Source organism: Pipistrellus hanaki (genome assembly GCF_964339955.1).
Source record: "Pipistrellus hanaki genome assembly, chromosome: 19".
In the NCBI taxonomy this organism is placed as follows: domain Eukaryota; kingdom Metazoa; phylum Chordata; class Mammalia; order Chiroptera; family Vespertilionidae; genus Pipistrellus; species Pipistrellus hanaki.
The window spans coordinates 25,146,198-25,163,377 of record NC_140521.1 but is presented as its reverse complement, the minus strand read 5'-3'; the positions used below and the strand labels follow the sequence as shown (position 1 = coordinate 25,163,377).

General features: G+C 45.1%; 1 protein-coding gene across 1 annotated transcript in view; it reads left to right on the top strand.

Moving 5' to 3' along the window:
- The first annotated feature begins 6,613 nt into the window (after positions 1-6,613).
- The window catches only part of TBCEL (tubulin folding cofactor E like), a 71,269-nt gene continuing 60,702 nt past the window's right edge, over positions 6,614-17,180 (top strand). Inside the window, exon 1 of the mRNA XM_084868434.1 lies at positions 6,614-6,792. The gene's annotated coding sequence lies outside the window, so the exon portion shown is untranslated. The remainder of the gene's footprint in view (positions 6,793-17,180) is intronic.

The window sequence follows — 17,180 nt, the reverse complement described above, 5'->3', positions numbered from 1 at the left end:
ACCAATTAGGACGCTCACGTAGAGAATTCTCATTTTCTGGTGGAAAACGTAAATGCTATGCAATTTCTGATCGTAATTTAAAAGCGTCAGAGCTAGCGGAGAGACAGAGCCGTGGCCACCACTCCCGCCACCACCACTTGAACCAAATGGCCTCCCAACGTCGCTGTGCTGGACGCGCTAAGGGAAGTGATGTGCTTCATTCCCGACTCTGCCCGCTGGGTTGGCCGACCTCCTCTTTGTGCCAGGACAGGGGCTGGAGCTGCCCGCTGGCGCTGGCCGGGCAGTCCCGGTCACTCCTGGGAAGGGTGCTGGCTTCGTCCTAGGCTGACCTTCTTGCTCATGAATTTGAATTCTTTTTAAATATTTTCTTTTTCACGACTGGATGACAGCAAGCAGTACAGGACATGAGTATTTTTAAACCTTGCTGCAAGCCTCAGGAGAAACATAGGTTTGGTGAGAAGGGCCGCAGCCCCAGCCCCAGCCCTAGCGGTGCACACCCCAACCCCAGCTCCAGCCTGGGCCCTGACAGAGGGGTCCCTATTGTGAGCTCACATTGGGGTGGGAAGGTATTTTTTACAACTCATTTTTATAAGCAGGATATCTTGATCAATAGCAGCTTTCTGTATTGGGTTACTGAGGTAAATGTCCCCATGAATTATTTATCACGTCTGCTCCTTTCACCCCGTGGAATGAAGGTCAGCCTGGCGCGGACACGGCTGTCAGCGGGGGCTGCCCCGCGCTGTGCTCAGCCGACCGGGAGGCCATCTGCAGCCAGCCGGCTCTCCCTGGCTGGGCTCTACTGTTATCTTGTTGGTTGTTGGCTCTCTTTCCCATCTGTGTTTTCCATCGGAGTCTGTGTACTGTATAAACAGGTTTTCTTGTCTGTTTATCTTTCTTCGAATATTTATAATAAAACAGAAACAAACCCAGAAATGTTGGTGACGGATGAGAGCTGCTTGGGTTTGGGAAGAACGATCTGGCCTGTCCTGTATCCAGGCTAACAGCAAATGCAGCATCAACCTACTTTGTGTCTTCCCCTCCACCTGCCCCTCTCTCTATCCCTCTCCACCCCCAGCCCACCCCTAGCCCCACCCCCACCCCGCTGCAGCTCTTTGTTCAAATCTCTGAAAAGTCTGGGTGGATTCTTTCAATTTGTAGTCCTGGGAGTCGGAGCCAATCCCCCCAAACAGACCCGCATGTTAATGAAGTTCAGGATTTGTAGCGTTTTTGTCTTCATCAATGCACTTTCACAGAATAGTCATCTATTGATACCGAGGGTAACTCTAGTCAGATATCACCCAGATCCCACTGGGAGCTTGAAGATTACATCAATTAAAATATAATACGTTGCTTTATTTCTTTTAATTGCTTTGCAAGGCCCCAACCGTCACAAGATCTCTACTTTAGAACTCAGTGGGGTGTAAGTTGAGCGTGTAGATGGCTTTCTCTAATTCAATGCTCATATGAGAATATTCATCCTGGGAACTTGCCAACCAGCCCTCTTATTGGTTAGGTGAGACTGAAATATCACGATAACCAATCCTCCCGCCGCCCTGTGAACTGCTGCTAGTTTTGGATTCCAAGGAGTTTACCTTTCCTTTGGAATCCAGGGGACTCCCTGTGGTGCAGGAATTAAATGTGCAGGGGGCGGGGGCATCTCAGAGCAGCAGGCTGGAGGAGCGCAGCTTGAGAGAAACCCTTGTGGCCCTCCTGCCAATGGGGGTGCGCAGCAGGTAAAATAGTCTGGAAACGATAAGGGAGATTCGATTCCCACTGGCTGTCAGCTCCCCTGGGGTAATAACAAAGAGGCCTGTTTGGAAAGTTCAGAGAAGGAATCCTTTCATAAAGATTTCGCCTAAAGCTAGAGCTTCCTATGGGACCTTCTCACAGGGAGAAAGGACACCTTCGGTGGCCTGAGCTGGCTATTCCCAGGCCTCTGCTGAAAGGGTCTTTCTCCCCACGGGCGAGGCCGCTGCCGGACAGGGTGCTCCAGGCCGACACTGGCCATCCTGCAGTGTGCCCCTCAAAGACGTGATGCCATGTGCCCTTCTCATAGGGATACCCCCCAACACACACACACACACACACACACACACACACACACACACAACCTGGGTGTGGCTTCCAGAGGGGAAAAACCTCAGAACTGAAGGGGTCAACAACGCATTGCAATTTAAAGGCAACCAAGGCAAGAAAAATTGTCACTATTGATAGAACATTTTTGTTCAATTTTATTAATTTCAAAATGTGAAAAATGAAAAAATACTATTACCATACACAAAGCAGATACAGTGCTGAGGCCAAGAAAGATGTTTATGAAGTAATAAAGCAACAGCTTCTCTATCACAAATGGCCGCAGAGGCCTAAGAACAAGTATAGAGAAACTGGGGTTTGATCTGCCTAAGAGCTGAGAGCCTGTGTGACATTCCCGTGGCTGAGGTTCACACCTCAGGGAGTCGGTGCATGTGGCAGGTGCTGTGTTGGGGACTCACTCCTATTAACAGGCTAGACCCCTAGAGTCTGTACCGTAGAGGACGGAGATCAAACAGGCAAGTGCAGTGACCCTCTGCTTGCAAAGCAGTGGCGGAACGCTGAGTACTTTAGTCTTCTCTGCCCCGTCCATGTGCTCTCCAACTCTCAAACACTCAGAGGAAGCAGGGACCAGAGGCCTCTCACCTGTTGGCACCATTTCCTGGATTGGTGTGTGGCCTCGGCGGACGTTTCTGTAGCATCCGGGACACATTAGACTGTGGGAAATGATGCCGTAGATACACTGTGCTCTGTCTGGGAGGATAGACTCCCCTGAAAGAGGCAGCAAAAGTGGAGCATACACGAGCCAGGTCCTGGAGTGTTGGGTCTGGGACATAACGAGGTAGGAATGCAAGGCCGTGTCCAGGGGGCTGAGATAGCCTTTAGTGGAGCAAGCAACACCGAGTCTTAGGGTTGTTGAAAAAATGTGGGGTGGTGATGAATACAATGCAATATTCAGATGATGTATATAATTGGACACACACAATTTTTTTTTTTTTATGTTTAGAAAAACAGATTTTGTTTCATCTCCTTGGAGTGGAGTTTGGTACCCTGAGGATGGAGACAAGACTGCTGTAAGAGGCAGCTTGTTGCTGTTCTGTTTTCATCAACAGCAGGGTGGGGGCAGGGCAGGATTCTGGCTCTCCTATTGCTTCCTCCTCTTTGCTGTCAACAGCAATTAAGAGATTGGCACCACTATTTCATTTCCAGGCTTCCTTAAATTGCATTTGTGGGATTAGCTGCAGGGACAGACAGACTTAGCCCGGCAGAAGACAAAAAGACTAAGTGGTCTGAAGTGGGTTATACGCTCTTTAAAAATAGCAATCACATAATTTTTACTTTTGAGAAAGACAGACAGAGAGAGAGAGAGAGAGAGAGAGATGTTGATGTCAGAGAAACATCAATTGGTTGCCTCCCACACGTGCCCTCTGGAACTTTAGCTGCTGTCTGTAGGAACCCTGCCGGCCCTAAGAACAGTAAGAATTTAAAATAGAAGAGAATTTAAGAAATGTCTGTGACATCATCAGGCTAAACAACATCAGATCATAAGGGTGTCAGAGAGAGAAGAGAGATAGATAGCAAAGGAATGAGAACCTACCTCAGGTAGCAGCCTTAAATGACAAACTAGACTAGATGGATTTAATTGATGTCTTTCCATGTGCACGTGGAACATTTTCCATGATAGACCATGTCTTAGGAAAAACACAAGTCTCCATAAATTTTCAAATCATGTCAAACATCTTCTCTGGACACAATGGTAGGAAACAAGAAATTACAAGACTATGAATTCAATCTCTGCCGTTTACTACCTGTATTTTGCAAGGCGTGTATTACTTAACCTGCATCTCACTCAGTAACTTGGATGGTGCCAAAGACACTTCACAAGCTTATTGTGAGGACTGAAGGCTATAAGTTAAGTGAACTATAGCGAGCATCGCCTGGCACAGAGGCAATGAAAGCAGCTGTGGTTGTTGTTAGAGTGTAATCAACGTTGAACTAATGACTCAGAACACAGACTTAGAATCAGACTGGTCAAGCAGTCCAACCTATCCAATAATTTTTTATATATTATTCCAACAGATTCAGCCTTTGTTTAAACTATCCAGGTAACAGGGAACTCATTAGAACCAACTGAAACACCTCCAATTCTTTGAAAATTTTTCCTTATTATTAGGTTGGACCATATGAAATTTGTAGGTTAAAATAATCAAATCTATCCACAAGTTCTAATAAAATGTTCCTTTCTTATACTATTTTCTGTTACTTTAGTTCACTGTCTGCTCTATTGCGCTATGACAGTCATTTAGACATAATGAAGAATCAGTGGTGTATAAACAGGCTTAGTTCCTTCTTCACAGAGATTGAGTGCTTGTCAAGGAGCCAATAAGAAAACAAGCAATCATGTATAATTTTCAGTCTCAAAGAGGTAGAAGAAAAATCTTTCAAGCAAAAAGCTTAGCAAAACAAATTTCCAAAGAACAGAAACATGAGGAATTGAGAATAGAGAGCAGCATTGCCCAATAACTTTGTGATGATATAAATATTTTATTTAGACACTGTCAAACAGGATAAAATTAGCCACATATATTTATTGAGCATTTGAAATAGGGCTAGTGTCATATGTCTCAGGAAATATAGTTTTAATTTAGCTTAATTTTAGTTAATTTAAATTTAAATGACCACATGGAAATAGTGGCTACCAGATGGGACAGGACAGGTAAGGAGTAAGAGATACAGGAAACCACATGATCAGATGTGAATTCTGGAAAGAAAATTCTGGCTGCCTTGTGGGCAGAGATTGGAGATGGGTGAAGACAGTGGTCTTGTCTTTAGGAATTGCTCTATAAGGGGAGAGGAGGGAACAAAAGAACAGTGACTCAATAATATCTCAAATAAATAGAAAGGTATATAACTAATCATACCTGGCCATATACAACACTCACAAATACATTTATAGACCTTGTACATGGTATTTGTCAATAGTAATGACCCACATTTCTTGCCTTTTCCCTAATTGCTCAGAATACATTTAACTTGCTACGGATTTCTGGGTATCCCCAGGGGTACCTGAACTCACAAGTCTATCATTGAGTATCCATGGAGCAACCACCAGATTTTTCCTCCTCTCTGCATATTTCATTCTGCCCTCTCTTGGCCCTTTGCACTGAGGCTATTTTTGAATGTGAATGTGAACATGGCAATGACCCTGATACTCCCAAAGCAATTCATTCTAAGATGCCAGAAGGCTCCCTGTTCTCAACAAACTAAGCCAGGTTGATTTGACTCACCCTGCCCTTGATCCTCAAGCACTTAAAAAAAAACACACAAAAACACACAAAAACACACACACACACACACACACACACATATATATAATTGATTTTTTACAGAGAGGAAGGTAGAGGAAGAGAGAGTTAGAAACATCAATGAGAGAGATACATGGACCAGCTGCCTCTTGCACACACCCCACCAGGGATGTGCCCGCAACCAAGGTACATGCCCTTGACCGTAATTGAACCCGGGACCCTTCAGTCCATAGGCTGACGCTCTATCCACTGAGCCAAACCGGTGTCGGCCTCAAGCACTTTCTTTAACCAGCTTTCTCCAACCCCTTCAACTCCATTAAGTGCTACTACCTATGGTCAAGAGAAAACAAAACAAAACGAGAAAAGTCCCCAGGAACGGCCATTGGGTCCCTCTGAAAGAATTTTGTCTCCCTGACTCTAGGAACCAATAATATATCCCAGACAGGCACACCACAACCCCTCACCTGCTTCCTGACACTCACCACACGAAAGCACACACAGCCCAAGCAACAGACCTCAACTCCTAACACTTCAGCTAACACCCACCAAGGCTGATTTCTCCTCAGGTCAGCCAGCACCATCCTACTCCATGTAGCAATCACTGCCCCTCGGTCAGACACAGTATGCGCGGGGCTGCAGCAACAGCCTAGGAAAGTGTGTGGCCCTTGTGGTGCCGGAGGGACCTGGGTTCCAATCTCAGCCTGCTCACTTCGAACTGCCTGTCAGGGACAGGTACCGAGCATCTGTGAACTTCAGTTTTCAAATCTATAAAACACCCCCTTGATGAAGGCGGTAAAGTTGAAGAAGCCTAAGCACGGTGCCTGGGCCTAAGCTCCTTCTGCCCCTTTGGCAACGGCGCCCTGAACGCTCCGGCCTCAGGAAGGACGCGGCGTGGCGGCATGGCGCTCCCCATCCTCACGCACCCGCACCCGCATCTTGGGATGGGGCTGGATCCCAGCCTGTAGGGCACCTGGTGAGGGCGCGAACGAGACAGGAAGTGAGCTGGTCGGGTCCCACCACAACTCAGTGTCCCCAGGGGACCATTCCAAGTGAGTCTGGGAGGCTGAGCCCAGGGCCCCCCAGGCTGCCGACCACCCGCGCTCCTCCGCCGGCTGCCCCTCTGGACGCACAGGAGACAGCATGGCGGCATGGCAGCTCCCGGGACAACGCGCCAGCGCGGACCCCGCCGCCCCGGCACCGCGAGACGGGCCGAGGCCTAGCTCCTCCGGCCCCGCCCACTCACGCAGGGACGCAGGCTGCGCCCGGGTCACGTGGCGGTGTGGGCCTGACTGCTGCTTCCGGGTCAGATTGGGACGCCGGGCTCCTGGGCCCGCGCTGGGGACGAGTCCGAGTGGGTCGGGGCGCGGGGACCGGGCCGAGGCCCAGCCGAGCGGCTCCGCGGCGGCGGCCGGGAGGGGGGAGGACGGCGCAGAGCTCCCGCCTCCCGGGCTGAGGGGTGAGTGGAGTCGGCGCCGCCTCCTGGGGACCCGCGGCCCAGGCGCCCCTCGGGAGCGGGAGCGGCGGGGGACGGGCCTGCTGGGAGGAGGGCGGGCGGCCTGGCGGTGGGCGCGGCGGGGGCCAGGCTGGGGGGGGGGGAGGGGAGAGGCGGCCAGTGCCAGTTTCTGAGAGTCAGGGCGCCTCCGTGGCCGGGGCGTTTGGCTGGGAGCCGCCATGGCCGGCCGAGGGGGCGAGAACTCGGGGCGGCTGCCTCCAAGGCAAGGAAACTTGTCCCCGAACCTCTGGAGCCAGAACCAAACCGGAAGTCCCGGGGCGGAGGAAGCTGTGGGATGTGAAAGGCTCTGGGGGAATCGCCTCGCCCTCTGCGGGGAGGTGCTGGGGCTCGGGGGCTGGAGACTGGGCTGGAGGGGCCGGGCTTGGGAGGGCAATGCGGGCCTCTCCGGGGGCCGGGGCGGCGGAGCCCCAGCACTGGTAACTGGAAGCCCATTGGGCCCTGGTGAGGCGGGAGAGTGTGAGCTGCTTCTCTTGGGACAGGGAGGCTGGGAGCTGCAGATAAGAAAGTTGATTGCAGGAGCCGGACTGTTTACTTCAGCGGAGGAAGGAGGAGCTCTGCTCCTTGTCACTAACCTCTCAGGAGCTGTAGGCCCCGCCTAAGGCTGTTGGGGGCCTGAGTGCTCTTGTAAGTTTAGCTCTTCCTTGTGCTGCCCGGGAGCTCATTTTGACTCCCAGGAGTCATCTTGAGCAGAGCTTTTGTGTGGGAGCTGAGGACGATGGAAAATACCCAGCCCTGGGTCCAGAGCCATCCACCGGACCTAGATCTCTGGAGTAGGAGCTTCCAGACTCCTTTTTTAAAAACCATGCTCCGTAAAGAGAAGTACTGTTAGCATCAGGACCCAGTACATACCTACTTATGGATGAAAAGTTTCACAAAGCAGTGTTTATCCTTATGACATGTGATGCCGTCCAGTGATTTCTATCATATTTCATTCTCTTTCATTAAAAATTCTAAATCCACTAAATCGATTTATGGGTCTCAAATTGCAATTTGAAAAATCCTGTCTCCAAGGCACATTTCTTTGGCTTCAATTACTATCCTATTGCCTGCTGCTAGCAAGCAAGGATGGTTACCTCACATAGATGCTGAGGATGTTAGGGTGGGATTCATTTGTTTAAATATTTATCATATAGCATATTTGACTGCTGTTTGTACCACAATCTTAATCTTTGATGTCTTAATTTTCTGATAATTTGATGAGAGGTTTGAAATAAGCATGCTCTTTAATTTTCTCTATCCTTTGCTGTGCTTGAGAAATAGGAGAGGCCTAGTTTCATTTTGTTGACTTATCCCTACAACATAGTAAGGTAGTTTTATTTTAATGTTACAGTGCTGTAAGCATACACTGATTTCTTTTTAAAAAATATCTAGCTGAAACCTAAACTATTCTCTGTTAATTAATATATGGTGCCAGAGGCCCGGTGCATGAAATTCATTCACCGCGGATGGGGGAGCATCCTTCAGCCCGGCCTGCACCCTCTTCCAGTCCGGGACCCCTCAGTGGATGTCCGCCTGCCAGCTTAGGCCCAATCCCCTGCACCTGCTTGCCCCTTAACACTTGTCTGCTACTCCTTAGCAGTAAGCGGTAGGCTTACTGCTCAGCTGCTCCTTAGAGGCAAGCTCCTTAGCACTCAGCTGCTCCTTAGGCTGCTGTGGAGGCAGGAGAGGCTTCTGGCTGAGCAGTGCGCCCCCTGTGGGAGTGCACTGGTCACCAGGGGCAGCTCCTGTGTTGAGCATCTGTCCCCTTGTGGTCGATGTGCATCATAGCAACTAGTTGTTCCCTGTTTGGTCGCTTTGCATATTAGCCTTTTATTATATAGGCTACTTCTACATAATTAAAGAAGTATATGGTTTTGGTATATATTTTAAACTTAGGTATAACTTTGAGTCAGTTAACATCATTCATCTACCCCCCCCCTTCACCCCCCCCGAAAAATGTTGTTTTCATCTATTTATAAATCAGTGAGGTCCTTATATGATATTATTGTAATAAACATTAAAGAGTGTTGGTGACCAAGTGAGAAGCCTGTGTGCTTGTGTTTAAAGTCCTTTTAAAAGTTGTGACACAGCCTGTTGCTATAGGATGTTAGTGCCAAATGATGTTACCTGATTTCAGTAGGTCAATTTATAGGGCATGTATTTAAGACCAGTTTGCTGGTGTTAATTTTTGTTGAGGATGCTTCCATATTATTTGGAACATGGGAGATCAAAGCACAGCCATCAGGGAAGAATTACTCAAACTAAACTTCTTCAGTGGGGCCAAATTAGATGCCTTAAGAAAGATTCTTATCTTTAAACTTTGTTGTAAAATCTATCTTTCTTAACTACTTATTGACTAAACCTTGATTATTGATGAGCGAACTGTTTTGTCATGTACCAGTCATCCTTTAAATTATCTTTTAATCAGGTAAATAGTTGTTTTAAAATATATAGCTTTAAAGCACATATGTCAAACACAAGGCCCGCGGGCCAAATCCAGCCCGCCAGGCCTTGCAATGTGGCCCGCACCGCGCTGTCATCACTGCACTCCGCTGTCAGTTTATGACATTGTCAGTTTATGACTGTTCAGTAAACCATTTGGCCCGCGATTTAGGCTGGATTTTAGATTTTGGCCCCTTCTCTGATTGAGTTCGACACCCCTACTTTAAAGCATGTTTAAAACTGTTTTTATGGTAAGTATTTGAAACATGAAGGAAAATTCACATTAAATTTTTTTTTCCCCTGGGAATTTCAATACAGTTGTGGAGAATTTACCCTGAGTAAATGTGTGTACTTTTTTTTTTTTTTTTTTTTTTTTTTAATATATTTTATTGATATTTTACAGAGAGGAGGAAGGGAGAGAGATGAAGAGCTAGAAACGTCGATGAGAGAGAAACATCGACCAGTTGCCTCTCTTGCACACCCCCTACTGGGGACGTACATGCCCTTGACCGGAATTGAACCTGGGACCCTTCAGTCCGCAGACCGACGCTCTAACCGGCTTCGGCAAATGTGTGTTCTTTTTTATAGTTTTCATTTCTTTTGAACCTCAGATTTTTAAATGATCTTTTCCCCTTCTAATTTTTGCTTCTAAACTGGTGAGTTTGGAAATTCAGATCTTAGAATTGAATCAAATTGTTAGAACTTTATGTAAAATAAGATTGTATAGCTCTGAGTACTGTTCTTTATATATAATATGTATATGTGTATGATATATAAATTACTAATATTTTTTAGTATCTGAACTATGTGATATGTATTTTGGCAACTCCCAGGCCTGTTTATTGACCTCTTAATCATGGGCTGCTTTTGAATAAATGAACTTTATATATTTTGAACCTCTGTAATAAGAAAAAGTTCTTAAAAACTAATATGAATCTGATGGTGATACAAGTTGGACTTAGGGGTGAAGAAATCATTTAGCTGTGATTGTTGCCTTCGCCCTACATGCACAGTCATTAAGAGTTACCATTTCTCCTGTTTTCATCTTTTTCACCACTCTATTTTGACTCATTTCTTTGAGATTGGAATGTTAACAGCCTAACCATTTTATTGTCTTATTCTATGCAAGATCATGCAGATCTTCAAAGAATATTATTGTCCTTTATCATTTCCTTCCTCAAAACCATTAGCAGCTTCCCAGTGATGACACTGTGTAGGTTGACATTGAGGTCATTCCACAGCCTCTACTCTTCTGACATTTTTTCCATTCTGAAATGCAAATCCTCTATTTTTACTAAGTGGTTTGCTCATCATACCTTCCTTTCTATATAACATTATTCCTGAAAGTCTGCAGGAAGTGTCTTTCCTTTTCTTCATGAAAACCTACTTCATTTCATTACTGATGACTCTTCTTCCTTGACATCTCTTTTCTGTTCTGCCTGTATTGCTTTTCTTCAATTGCTTTGTATTGTTTGTGTGCCTTGTTTTTTTTTTTACCCTTTTAGATTGTAAACTCATGGAAGACAGGAAGCTCAAATATCCTTGATTCTCTAGGACATCTAGCCCAGGGTTTATGAGAGCTTGGTTCCTGGATCATGTGACTCAGAATTAACTGGACTTACGGTTAAAATTGCAGCTCTCCGAAAATTGTACCCTAGACTTACTGAATCAAATTCTAGGTTATGTGACTTGTGATTCTTCTGTTCAGTAAAAATTGGGAATCACTGACCTCGCATGATACTGTAAGTTACAATAGCCACATGCATATCTTTGTTTCACGCAATGTGTATGAACTGAGCAGCCAGGAGACTGGTTTACTTTTTTAGAGCTTCAGAGTCAGGCAGCCCAGATTTGAATCCTGTCTCACTCGCCATCTGACTAGAACATTTCTGCTTTAGTTTTCCGACCTGTCAAATGGGATTAATCATAGTATTTTTCATCAGGATGTTGTATAATTGAACATACGTAAAAACAATATAGTACAAGACACATACATAGTAAAACTCAAAAGATTTTATCCGCTGTTGTTAAAAGAATGATAAGCCTGACAATGGTCATTGAAGTAATGAAAAGTGAAACTAGGTTCCATGTCAATCATTGTTAATGGTTAGCTCTTGGTTACCAGATAGTGGGCTTATATGTGTGGAGTTTTAAGTCATAAAGGTGTTTTGTTTTAGGACAGTGGTCGGCAAACTCATTAGTCAACAGAGCCAAATATCAACAGGATAACGATTGAAATTTCTTTTGAGAGCCAAATTTTTTAAACTTAAACTTCTTCTAACGCCACTTCTTCAAAACAGACTCACCCAGGCCATGGTATTTTGTGGAAGAGCCACACTCAACGCAGTTTGCCTATTACGGCTTTAAGATTTCAATTTTTTTTCTCTTCATCTCCCCATTGCCTGAAGGATAAAGTGCTAAGTTTTCAACAGAGAGCTGCCCGCCAGCATCCGGTCCTCCCAGCCATCTTCCTCTTCCAGCCCTCCTCACACACACAGCGAGGCCACTTCTCACGCACACTTACTGGGCCTGTACGTGTGCGGTGCTGTTCATAGGGCCAGCGTGGCTCTCTTCTAGGACTCGCTCTTTATGAGGAGGGTCGCTCTGAGTTCTCAAAGGACTTTGTGCATTCTTTGTGTTATCTTTGTGTCCATTTGTCTCTTAGAGGGAAAGGATTTTATCCTAGTGTATGTTCCAGTACATTTGAAATAATTAGTCCACCTATTAGAGGTGGGAGATGTTTAATTGTAATTTGACTCAGATAAGCTTTCTCATATTTTTGGAATTTTTCTATTCTCAACTTCCATCATAACTACTATTATTGACTACTTCCCACATGACAGGTACAGCTAAATATTTTAAAAACCTTTAATCTTCACTATGACTATGAAATAACTATTAATAGTTCCATTTTACAAATGAGGAAATGGGCATAGAGAGGTTAGTAACTTGCTCAAATTTCAGTGTTGATTTGTAATTGAACTCAGGCCAAGCTGAACTTCACGCTCTTAATCATAGTATTCTAAAAACAGAAGATTTGGGCCTGACCAGTGTGCTCGATGGTTAGAGTGTCACCCTGCACACCAAAGGATCACAGTTCTATTCCCAGTCAAGGGCATGTACCTGGGTTGCAGTTGGATCCCCAGCTCTAGTTTAGGTTCGTGGGGGAGGCAACCAATCTTCCCCTCACTCCCTCTCTAAACATCAGTGGGAAATATCCTCAGGTGAGGATTCACAGCAACAGATAGGAGATGGGAGCTGATGGCACAGTGGCTGGAGTGCAGGGCTGGGCCTGTGAAGCCTGGCTGACTGGCACCTGTTACTGGTACTTGAGAGATGGAGTATTAAAAATAAAACTCTCTGAGATTAATGCGTTTCCAGTGACTATCAGTCCCTTTCCCTCCTGTCACACTCCTGATGGGTGTACTTGATTTTCACTTCATGTTTACTCTCAGTAACATTTACTTTTCATTCATCCGAGTGCTTGTTGCCACGTGGCGGATACTGTTTCCTGTAACACTGGACCAGACCAATGGCTGCTGCTTCTGTGGGTTTGGTTCTGGGGGAGAGGGACCTTGATCCAAGACAGAAGTGCTATAACAAATGAAAAAGGGCGAGATGCTGAGTGAGTGGAAGGAGCAGGGGTGCTGTTTTTGATGGGTCCTCAAAGGCCGCCTCAGTGAGAAGATAGCCTTTCTGTTTACATTTGAGGTGAAGCCAGCTAAGCCAAGAGCCAGGGAAAGGGCAGTGTCCCTGTGAACCACTGCGAGGCCAGAGACTCCCAATAGGCGAGGGCAAGAGTGGAAGCAGCAGGGTTAGGGGGTAGAGAACAGATTAAAGGAAGGCCTGAGACTGTGATAAAGAGATTGCATTTTTCCTAAGTGTAAAGGGAAGCCATTGGAGAGTTTCAAGGACATGATTCGACTTAAATTTTGAAAAGATCACTTGGCTGCTTTGTGGAGAAGGAATTGTGCAGTCCTGAATGAGAGGCTGATGGAGGCTTGAACCAGATAAAGTGATGAAGATGGAAAGAATTGGGGTGTTTTAGAGGCAATTGATGGGTCTTGCTGATTAATTACATGGGGTGTGAGAGGAAGACAAATCTAATATGACTCTGAAGGTAGGACTGGTGGAGGAGGAGCAGGTTTAAGGATGAAAACAAGAGTTGTTTTTGTCCCTGATTATATATCCCCACTCTCCAAGGATACCATAACTCTGAATTTTGTGCTTAATAGTCTCTGACTTTTCTTTATAGTTTTTACCACATGTATGTGGCCCTACACAATATGATGATTAATTATCTATGGATTTGATTTTTTTAAACAAATCTTTATTGTTCAGATTATTACAGTTGTTCCTCCTCCCTTCCCCATAACTCCCCTCCACCAGGTTCCCAACCCACCCTCTGCTCTTGCCCCCCACTGTCCTCATCCATAGGTGTACAATTTTTGCCCAGTCTCTTCCCCCCGAGAATTGTCAGTCTACTCCCTTTCTTTTTTCTTTTTCTTTTTGAAAAAATATATTTTATTGAGTTTTTACAGAGTGAAAGAGAGAGGAATAGAAAGCTAGAAAACATCGATGAGGGAGAGACATCGATCAGCTGCCTCTTGCACACCCCCTACTGGGCATTTGCCTGCAACCAAGGTACATGCCCTTGACTGGAATCAAACCTGGGACCTTTCATAGGCCGATGCTCTGTCCACTGAGCCAAACAGGTTTCGGCAGTCCACTCCCTTTCTATGCTACTGATTCATTCACCAGTTTATTCTGTTCATCAGATTTTTTTTATTCACTTGATTTTTAGATTCACTTGTTGATAGATATATATTTGTTGTTCCTTTGTTGTTCATAATTTCTATCTTTAACTTTTTCTTCTTTTTCTTCTTAAAGAATACCCTTCAGCATTTCATATACCACCGGTTTGGCGGTGATGAACTCCGTTAGCTTTTTCTTATCTGTGAAGCTCTTTATCTGACCTTCAATTCTAAATGATAGCTTTGCTGGGTAGAGTAATCTTGGTTGTAGTTTCTTGCTATTCATCACTTTGAATATTTCTTGCCACTCCCTTCTGGCCTGCATAGTTTCTTTTGAGAAATCTCCCTTGTAGGTAATTAATTGTTTTCCTCTTGCTGCTTTTAATATTCTCTCTTTGTCTTTTGCTCTTGGCATTTTAACCCTTTGCACTCCGAACCATTCTGGACATTGGCTACCAGCTACTCGACGCTAACGGCGGAAACGTGCATTGAATTAACTCAATTCCCCGTAATCACTAATAAACTGCAATGTCCCCTGAGAGGGGACATCTGAGTGATATGCTAGAATTCCGATGTCCCCTGAGAGGGGACAGCGAAGTGCAAAGGCTTAATTATGATGTGTCTTGGTATGGTCCTCTTTGAATTCCTCTTGTTTTGGGTTCTCTGTGCTTCCTGGACTTATAAGTCTATTTCTTTGACCAGGTAGGGGAAGTTTTCAATCCTTATTTCTTCAAATAGGTTTTCAACATTTTGCACTCTCTCTTCTTCTGGCACCCCCATCATGTGATGTTGGTATGCTTGAAGTTGTCCCAGAGTCTCCTTACACTATCTTCATATTTTTGGATTCTCTTTTCTTTTTGCTTTTCCAGTTGGTGTTTTTTGCTTCTTTGTATTTCAAATCTTTGACTTGATTCTTGGGATCCTCTAGTCTGCTGTTGGATCTCTGTATATTATTCTTTATTTCAGTCAGTGTATGCTTGATTTCTAGTTGGTCCTTTTTTATATCCTTGAGGGTCTCACCAAATTTCTCAGAGGTTTCTAGAAGATTGTTTAGTAACCTTATAATTGTGATTTTAACTCTATATCCAGTAGCTTGCTTTCCTCCATTTCTTTCATTTGTGACCTGTTTCTTTGTCTCCACATTTTGGCTGCTTCCCTGTGTTGATAGAGTGGCTTTGTGTGCTAGGTATCCTATAGGGCCCAGTGGCTCAGACTCCCCCTGAGGTGGACACTCTGGATGCACCCCTTTGTGGGCTGTGTGCACAGTCTTGTAGTTAACCTTTGATTGCTGTTAGTATCACTGGGAGGAATTGACCTCCAGGCCAATTGGCTGTGAGGACCAGTTGTGCCTACAATGGGAGAACTTCTGTGCTGGAGACACCCTTATGAGATAAGACTTGCTTCAGGGGGCTTTGGTGCTCACTGAGTCTGCCTCCTTGAGTGTGTCTCTTATGGATGTGAAGAGTTGTAATCTGGATGGTCTCACTCTGACCACTGGGTACACTGGCTCTTGGATCTCCAAGGAGGTGCAAAGCCAACCACTGTCTGAGGCCACCCAGCAGAAGCTACAGAGAGATCTTCAGATCCCTCCTCTTTGTTTGGGGTTTGGAGGTGCCCAGATGAGGCCCAGCTGTGAAGCAATGTCAGCTGCTTTCCAGCCTTGGGCCTTCTTTTGGAGGCTCTTGGCTCTCTTACCCAGCTGCAGTTTGTTTGGTTTTATGTTGCAAAAGGCCAGGCCATTCATATGCAAAAGCTTCTGCACACAGCTTGGGTGGGGTGGGGTCTCAGGGAATCACCAGGGAGGAGCAAACAGCAATGGGTGACCATCAGCCCTGCCCGGAAGAGGTCCCTGGGTCTCTGTGTCTCATGGCACCATGCAGGAACAATGATCGTTGCAAGCACCGCTGAGAGAAAGCTGCCCTTGTGTTTCAGCCTGATGCCAGACAGCCCAGTTTCTCCCCATATGAGTCTGGGTCCCCAGAATCTTGCCGGTCCTGGAATTCAGAACAGCAAGAGCTTGTATCTCTTTCCTGATTGAAAAAGACAACAGCGTGCCCAGTTGTCAGCCCTTTTCCACACGCGCCTCAATACCTCTGCGCTACACTTCGACACCTCCAAACCTCCTCCTGGACTCAATGTGCTTTTCTCTTTCCTTCTAGTTGTTGAATTTGCACTCAGCCAGCCTTCCCTTGGTTCTGGATGATTTCCATTTTGTCTTTTAGTTGTAGTTTTGCAGTGGTTGTGTGAGGCAGCAAGTTCAGGTGTTTACCTATGCTGCCATCTTGGTTCCTCTGGATTTGAAATTTTAATACCGGTAAGTGGAATTGTGTTGTACTTTTTTCCCCTCATGACTAGTTAGAAAAATATAACTATTTTCTTCTCATAAGGATAAAGTTTGCCTTTCAGATTTTATCTGGGGTTGGGTTTTTCTAAGTAGTGAGGTGAGAAGGAGTCCAAGAAAAGATAAAGATCTTAAATCAAATTTCCCATAAAATGTATTCATTGAGACTAATTTATCCCCTACTCACTGTTTGAGAGTCTTCAGTGAATTGTTGGTGTTAATTTGATAAGTGATAAGTTAATTTGAGAGAGAGTAAGAATCAGAAATTCTGGACTTGATTTATGTTCATTTTTTACATATTATATATTTTATTCATTAATGTTTTGAAATATTTTTCCTTTGTGGTAAAATATATATAACAAAATGTTATCATTTAAAAAATATTTTTAATGATTTTTAGAGAGAGAAAAGGAGAGGGAGGGAGAGAGAACTGTCAATGTGAGAGTGACACATCAGTCAGCTGCCTCCTACATGCCCCCTACCAGGCATGGAGCCCATAACCTGGGCATGTGCTCAGACTAGGAATGGAACTGCGACCTTTCAGCACATGGGATGACACCCAACCAACTGAGCTACAATGGCCAGGGCTCATTTTTATCACGTTTAAGTGTACAGTTCAGTGGTATCAAATACATTCACATTGTTGTATAATCATCACCATCTTCTATCTTTAGGATTTTTTCATATTCCCAGACTGAAATTCTGTATCCATTAATCAATAATTCCCTATTCCTCACTCTTCCCAACCCGTAATTCTACTTTGTTTCTATGAATTTGATTACTCTAGAGAACTCATATAAGTGGGTTCATACAGT